The sequence below is a fragment of the Notolepis coatsorum genome (assembly GCF_963971535.1).
Source record: "Notolepis coatsorum genome assembly, chromosome: 4".
Classification (NCBI taxonomy): Eukaryota; Metazoa; Chordata; class Actinopteri; order Aulopiformes; family Paralepididae; genus Notolepis; species Notolepis coatsorum.
Genome location: NC_140168.1, coordinates 111002484 through 111013180, shown reverse-complemented (window position 1 = coordinate 111013180; position 10697 = coordinate 111002484).

Below are 10697 nucleotides of genomic sequence, written 5' to 3'. Positions count from 1 at the left end.
GATGGTCGCCTGAAAATGTAGGGCTGGTGCCGAATTGAGGGGGAGGGGCCGGCAACAGGACTTCGGCCTGAATTCAGTATGATGCAGTGTCCTCTGGGGGTTGAGGTGATGGCTGACTGACGAGGATGGAGTGTCGTTCGGCGCTCTCTGCCTGATGGCCTGCGGGGAGACTGCTGGAGATTGAAGTTGAGACTGTTGAATTCACAGTCTCAAGGGTGGGTGTGGGTGGATTCAACAACTGAATAAATTGAGCTGAATTGAAATAATTAATTGAAAAAAGAATATTAGAATAATAAATGAGAAAGTATAAATTGATTGAAATTATGCAAAAAGTGACTGAACTGAAGCTGAACTGTTTTAGAGTATAATCTAGTTGGAATAAATAGCATCTTTTCCATATTTTAGAATCAAGAGTGTCAAGCATCATTTCCATATTTTACAGATCCTGGTTGATGTTAAATAGACGTCAGTTATTGTTAGGTAATTTTTTTTGTTTTTATTCCTCTATAAAGTTACGGTAATGAATGGTGATGACTGTTCGAATTGGTAGTGTACCCTCAAATATGTTTCCTGGCTTGTATTGTATAGTTGTTATTAGCATTTTACGGGGTTTTAATCTGATGTGTTAGCCTGGAGGGGCAGAGCCCAGTAAATGCATTGTGGCAGACACAAGAATTTAAAGATGGACGATTGAAGTGGGAAGAAGAAGACGGTTCACTCCACTCTCTTCCCCTCTGGTCCGTTCCATCATCTGCCCACCTACGATCCCTCCTGTCTAAAGACACTAGACTCTACTGGCGAGATGGAGGCAGTCGTCTCGAAGGACATCCTCCTTCTCCTCCCACGCCTCCCTCGTCTCCCTCCACCCACTGACTGTGCAGGGATCAAGGACTGGATGACCTCTGGACCATCTATTTGTCACATGTAACGGACTGGGATCTCCAACATGCGAGGAGGATTTGCTAGAACCTCTGCTGTACCATGCGCTTCGTTCTATGTTTGACTCCCACCTGACTGTCTCCTACTCTAAAGTCTCTCTATTATCTCTCTGTCCCTTCTTGATCGCACCCAACTCTCTCTCTCCTCTGGGCCCCCGTATAGTTAAGCTTCACGCTTATATGATATACACGCCCTCTTGGATTAAGTGCAAGTCTGGTGTATTGATGGCAGTATTGGTGGTCATCCAATATGTAGGAATATGTCCAGAAATGTACTGTATTTGTTCCTGACCTTCGATTTTGGTTGAGTTTTGGCCTTTTGACAGGTCCATACTTAGTGCCTGTTTTGATGGTTGATGGGTGTGTCATATTGGGGAATATGACAAAGGGGGGCTGAAGGAATATCTCAACCATCAAATTCCTGTCATACCCTTTTGATAAGGTGATAGAATTAAGATCCTACATTGTGTTCTATGTCTGTTCTCTCCTCTCCCGCATTTTACTCTGCAGGCCAAGCCAACTCTAGCTTGGTTTGACCTGCCGACCTGCCGACCTTTTGACCCCGGACCCCTCTCCCCACACAGACCCATGCACACACGAGCAGATCTCCTCTTGCTTGCTGCTTGCGTCTGACGACTGGCCGCCTCACATGCACACATGTACACATACACACTGATAGAAAGTTCGTAACACACACCCTTACACACAAACATACACACAGATAAACACACATAGGATTAATGGACAGCATAAATTCATGGACTGCCTTGGTTAAGTATCACAAAGTGTCATAGTTAAAGACAAATTACTAAAGTTAGGACACGACCCCAAGTCTAGTCTCGCACACACTGATTCAAACGCATACACAATTATCTACACACGGACACACAACCGGTCAAATGCGGGGGACCCAAGAGGACACTTATCGTTCAGCCCCCACCCTTACTGGAAAGCCCGTACTGAAAACAGCCCCACCTTCTACTCCTGTTCCCGCCTAAAGTCCTTTGTCCTCAAGTGATGACGCGACGACTATCAATCATTGAGTCAGAAAAGAGGTGTGTTTAGCTAGTACTGTATAAAAGTGTGTCAATGTATTCTCGAGACCACCACTTGGCACGTGCTCGCTCCGTGTTTGGAGGTGCATGCATAGCGTGGTCCGGATTATGGTCTATTTGTGCTGTGAGAGTTCAGTAAACTTTACAGACTGCCATCTGACTCTTTGTCTCATCTCTCTGTTCACCTCGCCGACATTCAATTAAAAGAACCCAGGGTTAATTTACAGTATATCTTGATCCTTTTCAAGTGGAGGCACCGTAGTTAAATTAAAAGGGCTCGTCCGGTGGAATAACCTTTTAGCAGCGTGAGCCTCCCACGCGTTACTCCTCGCCACTGAGAGATCGAGCTACGCAGGTGAAAAGATGCGACTGCTATTACCTCAAGTACCGGAGGGGACTTGTGCTATGTATGACTTAGTCCACATTGCAGCCGGCTTGTGGGAGGCAAGAAACAGCGTTCGTGACAGGGGAGGGTTGAATTGGATGATACGAAATTGGGATGGGAGGAAAATATAGAAAAATGGGAGAAAAAGTGGATAAAAAAAAAAAAAAAAAAATGACCAGGTTGGGTGGCACAGCGGACATTGCGCTCGCCACCAACGCAAGAGACACCGGGTTCGAATCCGGCTGTCGGCGTTGCCTCCGGCTTGGGCCGGCCGTCATACTAACTCAATTGGCAGAGTCAGCGGGTGGAAGTCGATGGGTGGTAATCTGGACGTTGTGGACAGCGACTCCTACAGGTCAGTTGGGGGATGCCTGCACAGCAGAGACAGGAAATGGCAGGGGTAGTGTGAGCCTTCCACACGTTACACCTCGCCAATGAGAGTCCGCGCTGGCAGGTGAAAAGATGTGACAGGCTGCCTCCTCGTGTATCGGAGGGGACACGCAGGGCCAGATTAACGAACGGGCCGGTTGGGCCGCGGCCCGTGGGCCTCTAGTGACGAGGGGCATCCAAAAAATAATAATTTTCTTTTATATATTTTTTTACCTTTTTTAAATTATTTTGGAGATCGATGTCATACTGTGACACTGAAATGAAAAAATATTTCATCAACTAAAATATTTAGTCAACAAAAATATTTCATCAACTAAAATATACAGTACGTCACACCCTGCCGTCTGCAAGTGGGATGGGAGAAAAATAGAAAAAGGAGAAAAAGTGGATCAAAAAAATTTAAAAAGGACCAGACAATGCTGTTTTGGTTTAACCCTTTCACTACCGCACTACCAAATGGTTAACCCTTTCACTGCGACAATACAGAAGGTTAACCCTTTCACTGCAGCACGACAGCAGGTTAACCCTTTCACTACCACACTACAGAAGGTTAACCCTTTACTATCACACTTCTGTGCACACCTTCTGTAGTGTGGTAGTGAAAGGGTTAAAGGTCCCTTCCACTCTACAGTTAACTCCTCTTGGAGGCATGACTTTGACAATACAGATTATCTGTGCAGAACGTGTCACTAGAGCGCCCCCTGGAGGGGGGAGGGGGGGGGGGGGGGGGGCGCTCTAGTGAGCCCACTTATGTGACGCAACTAATCCTGCGAACCTATCGTGGTCGCTATCGCCCAGCTGACCACACTGTCATCCAGGAAAAATGCCAACTACTAACATGAAACTATTATATAAGTTGATACACTAGTCATCTATGCACACACAAAAAAAGAATCTGCAAATCTCTTAGTTATAACAAGATTGTGTAAGCTGATTGCAAGCAAGTGTTGTGTTTGGGTGAAACACATTTTTGGCAAACCATTTAGGTGGAAAAAGAGAAAGTTAACCGGCTGGGGGGGGGAGTGTTCATAGATAGATCCGTGCGTTCTCAAAGGCACCCACACCTGACAGGACGTTTAGCGCAGGCAGGCATAGCTAAGCTTAGACTGGACTATGATGTTCTTCTCCTTTTCTGATTTAAACACAAAGTTGTGTTTACTTTAAGTTTATGTTCTTATATACCTTGATTCTATAGCTACTATTTATTTAATATAATGCTTATTACATGTATTTATTGCTCCTATGTCTGCCCATTGTGAACACGGGAGCTCTCTAACCCCTGTCCCTGTCTCTCTGGCCCCGCCCTGTGGGGTGATCTTCCCTGCGCTGTCCTTGATGTGGCTAACAACGTCGACAGCAGTGGCTATTCTTCCTCAAACCGGTCCAACTACCACAGGCGTGATGGATCCACTCTACATCTCCCTCAGTTTTCCTATGCTTTCTTTTTTGTTGCTGTTGTCTTTAGCTCTATTTATTTTAAAATGCTTATGTACCTTATATACTATTCTTACCTTGTATTATATATATATATATATTGTGGCAGATATCATCCCCCGTCCCATGGCTATGTGAAGGATGGGAGATACTACTGCCACGGGAGGAGAAGAAGCAATTAGGCAGCTGATTAGGACTGATAGAACACACCTGTGCACCACGAGATCACCCACATCCCACACGCACACACACCAGACACACATAACATAAAACACTAGGACAGACAGAGTATAGTTGAGAGGAGGTTTGATTGATTGATTGATTGATTGATTGATTGATTGAAAACTTTATTAACAGATTGCAGAATGGGTACAGTACAGTACAGCTCAATACATACAATTGTTAAGGGGATGCAGACCAGAGAAAGACTTTAGTCTTGTTTACATCAGGGTCCCCCATGTTCAATTCATCGTAACATATATGACATACAGATAGACAGTACTGCTACATCTATACATTTATGACATACCAGATTTGCAAATACAGTACTGTTTGTGATACGAAAAAGAGTCCAGAAAATAGAGTATATACATTTGACTTAGAAACTGTACATTGGAGGAGGTTGGGTAGGTGGGGGGGGGGGGGACTGTACATTGGAGGTGGGGGGGGGGGGGGGGGGGTTGGGTAGGAGTGGGGGGAGGTTGGGTAGGAGGGGTGGGTGGGGGACACTGTACAACTGTACAAGCAAAACTGTACATTGGAATATTGACAAGACCGTACTTGGTAATTTACTGTACATTGGAGGGGGTTGTGTTAGGACATTTACAGGGGCCACTTTCGAATTGCAGTTAACATGATTTGTGGAGCTCCCTCTGGTGTTGTGATCGTGGTATTCACTGACCTTTGGGAAGTATTTTGACATGTACATGGGTACCTTGGTCGTGTAGTGTATCTTGTAGACCAGGCCCATTGCAAGTTGCTGTACTCTGTCGTCTACTCTAAGCCATCCTAGGTTGTCAAAGTGGGCAGGGGTGAGGTGGGTTCTAGGAGTAAGGTCAAGCAGTAGTCTGACCCGTTTGTTTTGAGATGTTTGTAATTTAGTTTTTAGCGCCTTTGAGGCGCTTTGGTACCATGAGGTGGAGCGGAGTACAGAGAGAGAGAGAGAGAGAGAGAGAGAGAGAGAGAGAGAGAGAGAGAGAGAGAGAGAGAGAGAGAGAGAGAGAGAGAGAGAGATTGTGATACAGAGTCTTGTGAGGTGAGAGGTAGTTGAGAGGAGAGGTGAGAAAGTGTTCGTTGTGTACTGGACCCTAGACTGGCTGAGAAACCCCCTTGTGTACTGACCCTGGACCAGAAGACAAACTCTGAGTATTGAACAATCCATTTTTGTACGAGAGCCTGATACGTGTTTTGACCCTGGACTGTTATACGATTACCCTATTGCTCATTGGACTTGTACTGTTAATCAATAAATATCATTTATTTATTGAAATTGTGCTTGTGTGGACTTTGAAATTGTTTGTTTTGGTCCGTGTCGAGCCTGAACACCACCAGGCTCGTCACAATATATATATATATATAATACATATATATATATATGTGTTTCATTACATGTGTAGCATCCTGAATATTCGACTATTATTCAGAAGTGCTGACATAACCTTTTATCTCCCCTTGGTGCACAAAGACATGTTAACCAGTTGCCCTTGATATTCTCCTGAACAATGACGCAAGTTTATCCTTCTCTCCCCGGCTGGAATATGGATTATAAACACTAACTGAATCATATTCACATTCACCCAGTTCGTCCTGTGGGACTGGTGGGCGGTGGCCAGCAGGGGGCGGCGGTGGCAGGCGGAGTGCAGGAGGAAGGCGTCGAGAAGAAGCAAGTCACCTGAACGGAAGTGGAGAGAAACAGTCTCTTCGGCGTTGAACGTGAACCTGAGAGGACATCTCATCGAGGAGCCCCGTCGTGAAGCACACGGGTGAATGTAATTGGACTCAAGTATATTTCGGGTTATGATAGAAATATAAGCGTTAGTAGCGTGTTGAACATCCGAACGGAACAACCCTAGTGATACAGCGAGTTATCCTAGAAGTAAGCGGTATATTGAAGTGGCTAATGCTAACGTTATCCCCTCCAGCAAGGTGCCCCCGGCAAGCGTTGCCTGAAGAGAGCTGGTGGTTAGAGGCACCGTGCGTTGCTGCATGTTCGATTAGCAGGAGGGCCTTCTCAGACCCACAGAGTAGCTTCAGTTAAGGTAGCCATCAGATTATCACGCACGCCAACACAGCTCGTCGACCAGCAGCTTGTCAGCACCGGCAGTCAGCAGCCTAGCACGGGAGTTCGTCTCGGCGGAGCAGAGGACGCCGCCTCTCCAGCAGAGGTCGCCATCACCCAGTACGCGCCTCCAGCCCGCTACTGCCCCCCTGCCTACCACAGCTTGCTAGCTCCTGGGACGAGAGCGTTCGACGCCAACTTACCACCCGGACGAGTGGTGGTGAGGGCGAGGCCGCCATCTTGGCTAAGTACAGTGGCACTTCGGTGACCAAGATCATATCGTACATTACACAGTGTGTCGCGGCCTACGGGCGAAGATAATGCTTGCTAACCACAGTGCATAGGGGTACCCCACAAACATTTCATGCTGGCATTAGTTAGGACTTTTGTTTGGTAAAGTGGGCCCACATTTTCATTTCATTTGAGTGTGATAACGTGTATGTTCATTCATAATAATTTCCCATCCAGTTAACCCTTCTCTTCTTGGGGGTAACGTAACGCTGCCATATATGTAAAGCCTTAGAGAGGTATTATTATTGGTACTAGCCCAGACGTGGGTAATGAGTCAGTTACATTGGAGTCTGCAATATCTGGGTCTATTATCTTTGGGTGTACAATATCAGTTGTCTGCAAGGTATTGAGTTACAACTCGAATAATAGGAGAACTACATTTAATTTGACCCATTGCTATTGAATATTTGTAACTGACCAGTCCTTAAATAACACTAAAGGATGTATATGGGAGTCTTGTGTGCGTGTCAATTCCTGAGCCTTAACACTAACCCTTTTGGTGCGGGTAACATTAATACATTTAACCCTTTCCTACCCACCTTCCCCTTTCAGTTATTAAGGTCTCTAGTGTCACTGAGGGAGGGTACTGCTTGCGGGAGGAACAAATCTATTTATTCATATATCAGTCACTAGGTGTGGGAGGGTTAACGGAGGTATTGGGGGAAGTGAGAGCGAGTTGGGGAGTACTGCTGACCGCCCCGGAGAGGCGAGGAAGACCAGAGTACCAAACCAGGTTGGTAAATCCCGGGCCCCATTCACTCCCACTGCCGGGCCCCAGTTTGACGCTCCAGGCCCAAAGACGAGGGTGCAGTCAGACGGAGCTCTACTGCGTCCCGCTACCTTGTGACTGCCAGCAACCGTTCCCACAAAGCAGGGATAATCCACCCTGCTACACATGTATATACATTCATACCAATTATTCGCCTGTTCTATTCTCCATCCATCCATCATCCATAGCAACACTATATTATCACCGACACCTAGTTGGGGGATCCCCTTTGAACAGCCCATCTGAGGTTTCTCTCCTCCACATTGCCGCCTGTGGTGCTTTGTCCCCCTATTACTAGGTTTTTAGTGAGTCGTTCCTCATCTTCATTGGGGAAAGTCTGGGAGTGTCGTATATTTGGATTTTATGGTGGTTTTTGATCTTTTGTGATGTTTCTTTTTGACTTGTGCAATAAGACTTGTACAGCCCATGGGGGCTATTCCATGTGATCTCGGGCTCTGCAAATACATTCGATCTGATTTGATTTGTGTTGAAATGTCCACCCAGTGAAGGTGTATTTTTTACCAGAAGCCATTGTGCTGTACTCTCATGTCTTCATGCTGTTGGCCTAGGTTAGCACAAATGAATGGAAGCGGATGCAGACCAGCTAGCCTAGCTTATAGCACAAATGAATGGAAGCGGATGCAGACCAGCTAGCCTAGCTTATAGCACAAATGAATGGAAGCGGATGCAGACCAGCTAGCCTAGCTTATAGCACAAATGAATGGAAGCGGATACAGACCAGCTAGCTGAGCTGTTGGCTAAAAACACCTCTCCTGGAGTTTCTAAGCTAGTGGTCTTATCTGTTTCCATTCATGTGTGCTGCTAAGCTAGGCTAGCGTGCAGCCGGATAGCTTTACTGAACGCACAGAGAGGAAATTGGTATCCATCTTCTTGTCTGACTCTGTGGCACAATTCTGGTCTCCCTCCCTCCCTCATCCTGGTCTCCCTCACTTCACTAAATGGCCCATGGTTAGTTAGATGGTGCAGGCCGGTGTTGCCCTGTTACACCAGTTAGATGTCGTCTAGCATTCCGCCGCAACTAGAAAGGATATCTGGTTGGGTCGGCCGGGTAGCGCAGCGGACTAAGTGTCTGTCTACCACCGCAGAGACACTGGTATAGAATCCGGCTGTCAGCGGTGCCTCCGGCTTGGCCGGTCGTCATACTGACACAATTGGTGGTGTCAGCGGGTGGGAAGCCGGTGGGTGGTATCCTGGTCATTGTAAAACAGCGACTCCTACAGGTCGGTCAGGGCGTCTGCACAGCGAGGGAGGGAAATGGTGAAGGTAGTGTGACCTCCCACGCGTTACACTTCACCAATGAGAGTCCTCGCTGTCAGGTGAAAAGAGGATGCTGGCTGTCTCCTATGTATCGGAGGAAGCATCTGATAGACTTCAGGGCCTAGACCGACCAGTGGGGGGCAAATGCATGCAACGACCAGGAAGGGGAGGGGGGAATTGGCATAACGACTAAATTGGGATGGGAGGAAACATACAGAAAAATAGGAGAAGAAAAAGTAGATAAAAAAAAGAAAGGATATCTGGTTCTTGGATGAGGAAAAGAAAGATGGGTATTTATTTATTATTACATCGTAGGGACAGTATAGCCTCGGGAGGTAAAGCATTCGTCTGGTAATCCGGAGGTTCCCAGTTAAATTCCCGCTCCCCTCGGGCAGTGTGTCAGGGCCATAGCCAGGGTTTAGAAATTAGGGAGGTCCATTTATTTTTTTGGCCCAGACCGGCCCACCATAATCGGTCGGACACCACCCACCTGTACACCATCCTTGCGGTCCCCTTAAATATGCGTACCTACTGTACTATTCCCCCAAACCACTACAAAGCTGGGTAGTAAGTGCCATGGACAAGTGGACCAGTGCAAGTGGACCAGTGTACTCACTCGCTCTTGGCTGAATCTTGTTTTGGGTGGTGATGTAAAAACACCTGCATCATAGCAGGCTCAGGATGGGCAAAGTAGTCTATAGCCTGTTCATCCCTGTCTCTCTCCTCCACAACCTGGCTTGACTAGACATAAGGAGAGAGATGATTACAATTAACTGGTACATTCAGGTCCAGAATTGCAAAAAGCTGTACAATTTAAACAATACCATACTGGTAATGAGCAAATAGTTGTTTATTCAATGAATGCATGGAGCGGTTCCATCTTATTTCATTTGATACTAACTACTCAGTTCATACAGATTTCAAGTATTCAAATATCAATGATGAATATTGCATAAGGTTTACACAGTTAATAGATCACCTTCTTGTTTTATATTCATGTTCAGAGAGGAGTTATAGTTAGATATTTTTATGTGTTTTATATGGCAATTAAATCAATGGTGTGTTTGTTTGGGGAGTTTGACCTACAGTTAATGTGCCTACCATGTGAAGGTGCATGATCAATGGACAGCACAAAAACTATTTGTGTAGGTGGAGACTAGTGCTACCACAGATAGTAATAAGTTATTCAGAGTAAGTAATTCATACCATATATATCCTAATAGTTACCTTATTACCATACTTGGCTGAAAATAAACGTTGCTGCCTGTTGTGAATGTGTTTTTCCCTGTAGGCTAATACATAAGTAGGCATACATTTTTGCAGTTGAGCAAAAATGAGCAGTTGAGTAGGCTATATGTGCTGTCCTGACAGAAGACCTGACCATCATCAAGTTCCATGGATGCAATCTTGGAGATGCTCCAGGCACAGAAAAGTGCGCTGGAGCGAATGGACGGACATCAACAACTAGTCAGCGCCGAGCTGGTTCGGCTGGGCGGGCTCGCCATTACTTCACAGGAGACAGCGCATTCGCCGTTGCTCGCGGCCCAGAGGGCGCAAGTCGAGGTGGCAGGAGTGAGGTGGCAGAGGCGGCGTTGGGAGAAGTGGCGGTCAGCGGCGAAGATGGTCGGGGAGCTTTTGGTCACCAGGAGCGGGTCCAGGAGCCACGGCTATCTCCACCAGGCCGCTACGCGGGATCACCGGAAGGATGTAGAGAATTCATCACCCAGTGTTCACTCGAGTTCCAGCTGCAGCCACGTTCATTCCCCTCTTCCAGATCCCAGGTCCCATATGTCATTACCCTTCTTACCGGTCGAGCACTCTCCTGGGCTACGGCCGAATGGGAAAGTGGGTCAGCAATCTGCAACAGTGTGGACGCCTT